This window comes from Magnolia sinica, chromosome 8 (assembly GCF_029962835.1).
Source record: "Magnolia sinica isolate HGM2019 chromosome 8, MsV1, whole genome shotgun sequence".
Taxonomy (NCBI): domain Eukaryota; kingdom Viridiplantae; phylum Streptophyta; class Magnoliopsida; order Magnoliales; family Magnoliaceae; genus Magnolia; species Magnolia sinica.
In genome coordinates this window covers 43,604,627-43,616,556 of record NC_080580.1, presented here as the reverse complement: position 1 = coordinate 43,616,556, position 11,930 = coordinate 43,604,627, and positions in this window count along the sequence as shown.

Sequence of the window (11,930 nt, the reverse complement as noted above, 5' to 3'; positions counted from 1 at the left end):
CAAATCCAGTAGCATGGAGCCATCCGTCCATAGTAAATGGGGCCCACTTATTTGGGTTGACCCACTAAGAGAATGATGAGAATGGGCCTGATAAGGCCTAAGGAAGGGTCACAATGTGGACATCTAACCATCACTGCCCAGCAATGTGGACATTTAACCAACATTGCTCCCAAGGAGTGGTCCACATAGGGTCAAACATAAGATGGGCCCAAATATCCAACAAGTGGGCCTCAAACAGTCATCACAGGTGGGCCTTACACATATAGCACGTGGGCCTACACATCACGGTGGGTCGATACACTGGGCCTTACCATTGGGCCTAATATACACATCATGGGGGTCGCATCATTGGGCCGCACCAATGGGCCTCATGCAATTCAAGTCGGGCCTCAATAAATGGATCGGAAATATATCACGATAGGCCACGCCATACGGCCAGAAATACGTCGCAATGGGCCGCACTAATACATCAAGGTGGGCCTCTTTACATGGGCCGCACCAAAAATCATTTCAATAGTTGTAGGTATAATATGTGTATCACTACACCCATGGCCCACGTATGATGATTCGCACTGGTACAAACATATCCATGTAAATCGGCGCCAACCAAACATTGTCCAGCACTATCCCAACATTATGGACGGGGTGGATACCAAATACAAACATCTAGGCGGGCCGCACAAGTGGACGGTGTGGGTGAAGTACACACAGCATGGTGGACCTGTACAGTGTAGGCAGGCCCAGCACATGCAGCAAGTGGGCCCTGCGCCATCAAGTCGGGTAGACGGTGCGGGTATACAATGCATTTATCATGGTGGAATCACACATTGAAAAGGTCCTTATATACATCATATTGGGCCTCGACCCATGAGCCCCAAATACATCTAATGGGCCGCATCACAGGGACCTCGTATATAACAAGGTGGGCCTTAACAATGGGCCATAAATATGGTAAGTGGGCCACACCACATGGCCACGTGTATATCAAATGAGCCACACTCAAATATAAATGGTGATAATGATTTCCACTACTAAAATTTCCAAGGCCCGCCATGACATTTATTTCTCATTCAATCTAATCCTAAGATCTCAAAGATTTCAAAGATAGTCGTTCAATCCTCACCGTGCACTATGGTCTACTTGATAAATAAATCTGTCTTATTTTCGTCCCAAACCTAAAAATCATTTTCTAAAAAAAAAGGTTGGACGGTTGGATGAAACACATGCATCATGGTGGGTCCCATAGGGATGGAAGGTATAGATAAGTCACATATTCTGTGATGGAGGTCCACAATTGTGGACACAAAACATACATAAATGGGTCTTAAGTAAGACCCACCAAAATGTTTACTTTCCACCCCACCTAGGGCCCAACATACTGTCCATCCAAACTGGGGCCAACATGATGTTTATTATTATTATTTTATCCAAACTGGTCATAGGGTCACATGGGCCTAGGGCCCACTGTAATATTTATTTGCATCCAACTTGTTGATAAGGTCATACAGACATGGGGCCCACTACAGCATTTTATTTATTTATTTATTTATTATATATATATATATATATATATATATATATATATATATATATATATATATTTCAACCTGATGATAGGGTCACACGATCATGGGACCCACTGGAATGTTTACTTGCATCCAATCTGTTGATAAAGTCGCATGGGCCAGGGGCCCACTGCAATGTTTACTTACCATACAACCAGTTTATAAGGTCACGTGGGCCTTTAGCCCACTGTAATATTTATTTGTCCACCAAATTTTAATTTTTTTGGTATGGTTATGTGGTCCTGGGGGTCCACCGTGATGTAGTTCACAAATTCAACCCACTCATTATGTGTGTCCCACCAATTTAAGGGTCCAAACCGAGTTTCAGGTGGATCCAAGCTGCATGTGGACCCCAGCAGTTGATTCCATGTGGCTTGACATACCACCGCATGAAAGGTGATGGTGTGGGTCATACGAGAACTTTTTATGACTGATTTTTTTAAAACCAACGTATCAAAAAAGGGGACCTATTAAATGAATGGCATGGATGTAGAACATACATCATGGTAGGGTCCACCATTGGGGCCAATGGGACCCTCCCTACTTAACGTTAGACGTCCAGAGAGTCTGGACGTTAATGTACATGCATGCATATTTTTTTTTCTTTTTTTATACTAGGTGGGACCCACATTAATCAGATCCACTCCGTCCATTATAGGTGTCCCATATAATTAGGGGTCCAAACCAAGTTTCAATCACATCCAAAACTCAAGAAGGCCCCACTAGATGATTTTATATTTTTAGGCATGTTAACACATGTTTTTAGATGGTATGGCCCACCTGAGTTCCGTATACAGCTAATTTTTGGGATGGACGGCTGGTCCATGAGGACCCATCAAATGCACGGTTTCGATGTTCAAAACGCATCACGTGGGGCCCACGGCTGGAGCCGTGAGGTCCAGCCAGGCCGTCCGCCCGCCCATGCAGTCTTCTGACAGCGCTGCCTCTTGGTTTTGTGTGTTTTTTTTTTTTTTTCTAAATCCAATTTTCTACGGAATTTCTTAGGTGGGGCCCTCATCAGGAAAATCTATCCTGACCATTGCATCTCACGGCTCAATATTGACCAAGCAAGATCAATATTGAGTATTTTTCAGCGTGTAGAATCGTTGGGTGAGTTTTCAACGGTAAAAATTACCATTTCCTACGGTATGGCCCGCTTGATTGTCAGATCAGCCTCATCTTTTGGCTCAACGCCTAAAATGAGATGAGAAGTGAAATGGGCGGCGTGGATTTATTACATACATCAAGGTGGGGCCTACATGAGTGGCCCACCTTAAAATACTATTCTTCTTCCTCTCTTTAGTTGTTAGTGCACCACCATGTCAGTACAAGCACACCACGTTAGCACTCCCTGTCCAGCGTCCCCTGGACGTTGGACAGTCTGAATATAACACAATCATCATGGTGGGTCCCACGTGTAGGTGGCCCACGTGTCACCAAGTTGGGTCCCACATGAACGTGGCCCACCATAATTGAATCAACTTGATATTTATGTGTTTCCACCATTATAAGACAAAGTCCACATGACTTGTATGGTTTGGATAAAACATACCTCAAGGTGGGGTTCATCCAAGTGGGCCACACATCACAAAAAACGAGAAGGAGAAAGAAATGAGCACCCACCTTTGATCTTCTATTCCTTCTTCTGCCTATGCAATCTAGAACCCCAAGAGAACAATTTCGACGGTTGAGATGATGATCCAAGGGTTGGATTGAGTGGTAGGAAGGGGGCCACACTAGTTTCTCTCCCATGGAATGCCATGGACGGTTCCATGCTTGGAAAAAATGAGAGAGAGAATGAGAGAGAGAGAGGAGTGAGAAAGAGATGGGTGATGGGAGAGAGGGATGGTGCATGTTGACTTTTGGGTGAAAAAGAAGTGGGTGTCATGCCTTGTTGGTGAAAAGGGAGTGGCTAAGTAAGGTTATGTACTTAGACTTGATTAATGATTGATGTGACATTTAGGCTAGAGATTCTCTTAGAAATTGCGACGCGCGGTGTTTTCTCGAACCGAACGCGGGCCCACATTTCCTGGCCTGAGTATCGCCTCGGCGAGCGAGACGCGGCGTCGGAATCGCAGCGACTGCGCGGTCGCAAGGGTATAGGTCTTGGGTCGAGCTGACTCTGGAATACGGGATACCACTCAGGGTCGCGCGCAACTGCCAATAAAAGATCGCGGGTCGTCGAAATTCTACCAGGAGGACCACGGAAGCCTACGGGACGGTACGGGCTAGAATATGGGTCTTACAGGGCGTTTGCGCGCGACCCTGAGTTGCACCCTGTCAACCTGAGTCGACTCAACCCGAGACTTGTGACATGGCCAAGCTATATGTCCTAGAGGGGGGGATGAATAAGACTATGCCAAATTAAATTTAAATACAGCGGAATATGAAACAAAGAATAGATAGTACTATACACCAATCACAGTATAGGAATGGAAGGCAACCTAAAATAGAGAAATAGAAACAAAAATTGTTCTAAGGACAACCTTACACCAAAAACCAAAGTTTATGGTAGGACAACCTTATTTCTAGAACAAATAGAGAAACTGAAGCTCAACGTAATAAAGAGATAGCAAAAATATAATGCTGAAATGTAAATCTTTATTATTACAACATTCCCCACTGAGCTTGAAATGTAAAATTTACAACATTTACATCCACACAAACATTCCACAATTCTGAATGATAAAAGATAGGAAATATAAATCACACATCCACTACACAAAGAATTATATTGGTTCGCCTGTGTGTTCACCAACTGTTAGACAACAGCCACACAGAATGCTACTCCACTCCTAATATCCTCCTCACACAAGGGATGTTAGCGTTCACTATCAAATAAGTTTTCACAGGTTCACCCAAAACCTTCACAATTGTGTCTTTTTCAAAGGGCTTACACAATTCAAAAACCCTCACTTCTGAGTTTTCTGGCTCTCCTCAGATAACCAACAACTTTGAGATTTTTCTGGCTTAAAATAAAACCAAACAATGTAAATTACACAAATTATAAAATACCTGATTTTCTCCTTCGTTGTAGCAGCCCAGAAGAACCAAGTTGGAGTAGAGATTTGAATGTGAAAGTTCAATGTCCAATACTCACTTTATAATGGTTCTAGGTTCTAATAGATTTTAAATTAAAACAAAAGGGCTAGCTCTAATTGATTTTGATTCAAGAAAAAGGAAAACAACAATTCCTCTTTTCAGATTAGATTGGAATACAAGAAACAAAATCAATTAAGAAAGCTAAAGAAAGAGAATATTAAATATGCACACTTAGCTTAAATGGAGCACCGACTTATCTCTCAGAAGACCGAATTAAATTAACTTGAATTACTTTTCTTATTCAGAGATTCATGCTCTATTTATAGGTGAGAAAATCATGCCTTCGACTGATCTAAGGAACTCTACGACTGGTCGTAGAACCAATAGATATTTGAAAATTCAGGCACGATAAGATTTGACAGTTTCACGACTGGTCGTAGGTCTCCTTCGACTGGTCATAGAATCCCTTCGACTGGTCGTAAGTGGCCTAATTTCAACGCTGTTCTTTGAGTCGTAGGTCTATGACTGGTCGAAGATGCAGTCGACACTGTTCCTACGAATGGTCGAACAGTCCCCAGGACTAGTCGAAGCCTAACAGAAAATTTTCAATTTTTGTAACAAACTTACGACTGATCCAGGAAATGTTTAGACAGGTCGAAGCAGTGCTAGGACTAGTTGAACAAAGTCCAGGACTAGTCTTAGAACAGACCAAACTCACTTATATAAAACATATGAATTATATATCCAGAATGACCTACTCTAAATGTCAACCTAAGGTCAATCATACCTCAATAGTGAAGTAAGGACATTGAACATATGAGACAAGTGACCTTTGAAAGTAGCAAAGCTTGAAGTTTTGATGGAGCTCAAACTTGAAAGCTTCTTGAGATCTTAAGATTGAACTAGAAAGCTTCTTGAGATTTTGAGATTGAACTTGAAAGCTTCTTGAGATTCTTGACTTGTGAACAGTGCTTGTTAAACTAAGTTGATCTTGAGTAGAGCATTGTTCTTTACAGATGCAAGCTTCATAGTAGTGTCTTTGGCACCACAAATTTGACAACACAAAGGGCTATAAACTATAGCACTTACAATCTTTCCCTTTGTCAAATTAGTGACAAAACACACTTTCAAGATATGTTACATAACTCAGAATATCTGATTAAAGAATCATGCACCTGTTGTTATCAACCGGCATCCTGCAGACTTGTAAATCAATATTCAGTCCACCTCTACACACCTCTACACATACTCCCCCTAAGTAACATACTCTCATGACAACATCCATATCCATATACATATCCATAACATATCCATACTCCCCCTTTTTGTCACAATAGGACAAAGGGAGCACAAAATAGATAGTTGAGGAGAAATAATCAATGAGAAATATGAGAGGTAACTAGTCAAGATATGAGAACATAGCATAAGCAACACACATAATTCATAGACTGAGCTAAGTTAAAGAGAGTGATAAACTCAAAAACTAGTTAGGAGTAATAAAGTTATTACAAACCAGTAATCTTAAAAATACTAATCTGACCCAGATGAAGGATCAGGAATGGAAGGATCAAGTTGATACATGCATTTGTTCAAGCGCCTAATATATTTGTGCATATATTTAAACTGTAAATCATGGGCAAAAGACATGTTTTCCATCTTAACATTTAGATTCCCAACTTTATCTTCCAATGCATTCAGACGTGCATCAAATGAAGAAGGCTCATAATCTATATCATTTGTAGAATCGGACTCAAGTTCTTCAAAAATATCATCCATGTTAATATCATCAGGAGGAAGATCACCAGCTTCTTCTTCATGTTCAGCTTCAGCACTGCCAACACCATCACCTTGGCCAGGAAGGAAATCCAGCTTCATCTTATTGATATTGGAATTATTAAATATCAGATGATGGATAGGGGCCTCTCCAACCGACATGTCGACTGACATATGTGTAGCCAACACAGTCATCAAATATCTAAACGGAATGTCACTGTGACCAAGATGGAGTCGAAACTGAATGATGACGTGACAAATTAAGGATGGTAAACAAATATTAACACCACTGACAACAGAATGAAGAATACGAAGCATGAAGGATGTCAATTCAAATTTATTACCTGACCGAGAATACAAATTAGACACAAAGATTTTGTGAAGAACTCTGTATTTGGGTAACAGATATTTTAAAGGAAGCGCATTCCCTTTATACGTCCATTGTACATCCAAATTGCATAAGTCCTTAGTCAGCATACGTTTTTCAGCGACAGAGGGTTTATCAGATAAAGTATGGATGGGAATACCCTCATCATTCACTGGAATATCCATAAGGGCTGAAATCAAATGACGATCAACTTCAAATGGCCCTTCTCTTGTGGAGATAGAAAAAGTTAAATTTTCCAGTGAGAAAACACATATGCATACAAACATGGATTAGGCAATGGACCGGTATGCTGGCCCACCCCCAAAGCAATAAGTTATTCCAACCTACAGATTGGAGCATAGGAAAAATATCAAAAGGTGCAACATGATTAATATCTACTAGATGCTCAATAATAACATTACGTAATCTTATGTCCCGAACATAAGATGGATCGTCCTTAAGAGCCCTAAGATGATGCTTAGTGATAGGGACTGATCTGGAAGAAGAAGACGGACCACAAGACGTTGATTTTCTTCCTTTAGAAGCCATATGCAACAAAGATTTCAAAAATATAAAGAGTTGCAAAAGATTGAGAAAAGGGTTTTCTCAAATCAGATTTTTCAAAAGAAAAACCCCAAATCTTAACTAAATTTGAAATAGACAACTCCAAGAGAGAAATAGAAGTAATCTAGACACAAATCTACAAGCAAAATGCAAATGGAGCACTAACCTTGAAGATTTTGGAAGATGGGTTCGACTAGTCATTTGTCGGCTCGTTGGAGAGTGAAGTTGAAATGAAGAAGAAGATGATTTCCCCAAATTTTAAGTGAATCCATGCGATTCACGACTGGTTGTGGATATACATGACCGGTCATAGCATGACTGGTCATGGATACTCATGACTGGTCTTGTACAGGCCAAAAAATCTGATTTTTGTATATTTTTCAAGATTTGAAAACTAAACTGGCAAATATATACACTATGATACAAATAGGTATAAATAATCATTTTAAAATGCACATGCCAAGATCAAATTTTATTTTGTTAAACCTGCTTTTATCGAGCGATTTAGTGAAAATATCAGCACGTTGATTCTCAGTAGGGATATTTCCAAAGATATAACCTTTTCTTCAACTAATTCCCGAATATAATGAAATCTAATATTAATGTGCTTAGTATGAGAATACTGAATTGGATTTTTCGAATATTTATGGCACTGAAATTATCACAATATAATAACATAAAATCCTGTTTAATTCCATAATCACTTAGCATACATTTCATCCAAACAAGCTATGTACACGCATTACCAACTGCGATATATTCAGCTTCAGCTGTTAAAAGTGATATAGAACTTTGTTTCTTACTAAACTAAGAAACTAAACAGTTTCTGATATAAAAACAACCACCACTGGTTGATTTTTGATCATCAAGATTACCAGCCCAGTCAGCATCCGAGTACCCAGCTAATTGAACACTAGTCTCATGTGGATACCAGAGACCGAGATTAACAGTACTTGCGACATATTGTATAATCCGCTTGACAGTAGTCAAGTGCGACTCTTTAGGTTCAGACTGATATCTAGCGTAAATACCAACACTTAAAGCGATATTGGGTCTACTAGCAGTTAAATATAATAGACTAACAATCATACTCTGATATAGTTTCGGATCCACATTTTTACCTGCAGAATCTTTTGAGAGTTTCAAGGTTGTACTCATAGGAGTATCAAAGTTCTTACCATTCTTAAATCCAAATCTCTTAATCAAGTTCATAGCATATTTAGATTGAGAAATGAACATTCCATCAGATTTTTGTTTTACTTGTAACCCAAGGAAATAACTCAGTTCCCCAACCAAGCTCATTTCAAACTGAGATTTCATCAAATCTGCAAACTCAATAGTCATGTCAGTACAGGTAGATCCATAAATGATATCATCAACATAGATTTGTACTAATAAGATATGATCCTTATGTTTTTTAATAAACAGAGTTTTATCAACACATCCCATTTGAAAATTATGGCTTAATAGAAACTTTGTTAGTTTCTCGTACCATGCCCTAGGAGCTTGTTTTAAACTGTAAAGTGCCTTTTTAAGATGATACACATGATCAGTATTTTTGGGGTCTTCAAAACCCATTGGTTGTTCAACATAAACTTCCTCATACAGATCGCCATTTAAAAATGCACTTTTCACATCCATTTAGTAAATCTTAAACTTTCTAAAACACGCAATGGATATAAAGAGTCTGGTTGATTCAAGACGTGCTACTGGTGCAAAGGTTCATCATAGTCAATACCTTTAATTTGAGTGTAACCTTGTACCACTAGTCTGCCTTGTTTCTAATTATGTTGCCAACTTCGTCAGACTTATTTTTGAAAATCCATTTGGTTCCAATGATGTATTTATCTTTAGGTTTAGGTACGAGATACCAAACATCATTTCTCACAAATTGGTTAAGTTCTTCTGACATTGCAACAATCCAGTTTTCATCAACAAGAGCTTCTTTTACGTTAGATGGTTCTATCTGGGATGTAAAACATACGTAATTGCATATATCCTCAAGTTGTCTACGGGTATGAACACCAGTGAGAGGGTTTCCAAGAATTTGTGTGGTTGGATAATCTTTAACAGTCCTCAGTTCAAAATCTATCTGAGTAGATGAAATATTAGATTTATCAATTACAAGAACTTCATCATTATCTGAACTTGAGACAGGTGTGCTTAAGTGATCATCAATGACCACATTGATGGACTCTTGAATCACACCGGTCCTTTTGTTCAGAACCCTATAAGCTCGACTGTTTAAAGAGTATCCTAAAAAGATCCCTTCATCACTCTTCGTATCAAACTTTCTTAGATGTTCATGATCTCGTAAAATATAGCACTTGCTGCCAAAAACTCGAAAGTATTTGACAATAGGCTTTTTATCGAACCACATTTCGTAAGCCGTTTTATTATTACCTTTACTAGTGTAAACCCGGTTAATAATATAGCAAACTGTTTTGACTCCTTCAGCCCAAAGATTCTTAAAGAGCTTCATACTATTCAACATGACATTAGTCATTTCTTGAAGCACTCTATTTTTCCTTTCAACTATACCATTTTGTTGTGGAGTTTTGGGCGCTGAAAATTCATGAAATATTCCCTGGTCGCTATAGAACTTCTCAAAACCGCTATTCTCAAATTCAGATCCATGATCACTACGAATCTTACTGACTTGAGAACCTTTTTCAGTTAGTATGCTTTTGAGAACCTTTTTTACTTCTTCAAGGGTTTCTGATTTGTCCCTTAAGAAGACAACCCATGTATATCTGGTAAAGTCACCTACTATTATCAAAATATATCTTTTGCCACCATGACTTTCCATCCTGGTAGGTCCTACCAGATCCATATGGAGAAGCTCGAGTGGTCTTGATGTGGTATTGGAATTCACCTTTTTGTGTGAGTTCCTTGTTTATTTGCCAAAATGGCATTCACCACATATTTTATCTAATTTTTATAGTTTGGGTAGACCTCTTATAAGTTTCCATTTGCTCAATCTATGTAAATTTCAGTAGTGTACATGTCCAAGACGTTTGTGCCACAAATCAGTCTCGTCTGTTTAGACCATGTAACATGATTGATTAGATGAGCTAGATTCGCTAACAATATAGCAGTTTTCAGACGTACTACGTCCAGTTAGTATTACTGAACCCTTGTTGTTTAGAATCTCAGAGCTTTGATTAGAAAACCGTACACTATGGTTATTATCACAAATTTGAGATATGCTTAGAAGATTATGTTTCAGTCCTTCAATATACAACACATTTTTAATCAAAGGAAGGTTATAAAGTTGAACCGTACCTTGGCCCACAATCTTGCAGTTGCTACCATCTCCAAATGTGACTGAACCGTCAGTCATGTCTTTAAGATCGGTGAATAAAGCCTTGTCGCCTGTCATATGCCTGAAGCATCCACTATCTAAGTACCACTTAGAATGGCTTGTTGCTTTGAAAGCGGTGTGGGCAACCAAGCAAGTGACCTTTGGAACCCATTTCATAGCCATTTTGGGTTTAGGAGGATAATAGGTCTTCTTTCGGTTGTAAGAGTTATAAGTATGACCTAGTGAGTTAGACTTTAGAAGCTCCTTAAGTAGATCAACTATCTTTTCTGCCAAAGGACTTTGGTTTTGCTTTTTATAGTTGATATGTCTTTTAAGTTTTTGAAAAGATTTAAAGTTTTTAGAAAACATTTGATCTTTCCCTTTTGAGTTTAAGATCTCTCCCTTTACAAACATGGGAGAAGTATTCTTCGGTTTAAGAGGAACACTCTTGTCATAGTCTAGACCAAATCGATCGCCACATTTTCTCAATCTAGATAAGAGTTTTTCTAATTTAGAATCACCTTGGGCATATTTTCAGGTTTCCTTTAAACTTAAGAGAGAAGAGACTTCATGTTTTAATTGTTCGTTTTCAGATTTAAGATTTTCAGACTGAGAGGTTTTAATATCTAAATAACATTTTGTCTTTTCAAAAGAGTCTGAAATATGTGTCTTTTCTAAAACAAGAGATTCATAAATTTCTTTGAGTTTAGAAAATTTCTCTTTTTAAAGTTTCAATTTCACGGCAATTTTACAACGTTCCTTGTATAGGGCAGTGTAAGCATCTTGAAGATCATCTTCATTTTCATATTCACTATTCAGATTTTCTTCGTTAGTCGAGTCATCATTATCTAAAAAAATGAATTTGGCTAGAGTCATAAGGGCCTTAACATCACACCCTGACTCAGTTTCAGAATCTTTTGATTCAAAAGAGACTTCAGAATCAAAGGACTCATCCCAAGTAGCCATCATACTTTTCTTTTTTGACTTGCCCTTATTAGGACATTTGTTAGCCAAATGCCCATACTCATCTGTAACATTGACTGTCTTTTAAAGATTTCTAGTTTTAGGTTTAGGTTTCTTTTTATCAAATGTTTTTTGAAAATCAACCCTCTTTTTACTTTTAAAATTTTTATAAAATCTCTTTGCTAAAAAAGCCATATCATCATCAGAGTTTTCTAAATCAGAGTTTAAATTATTTTCATGAAAACCATTTTTAGAAGTTTTTAAAGCAATAGATTTACCTTTTGGAGCTTTAAAGGTTAACTATAAGTCTGTAATGAGCCAACTAATTCCTCAACCTTCATATTGTCCGTAT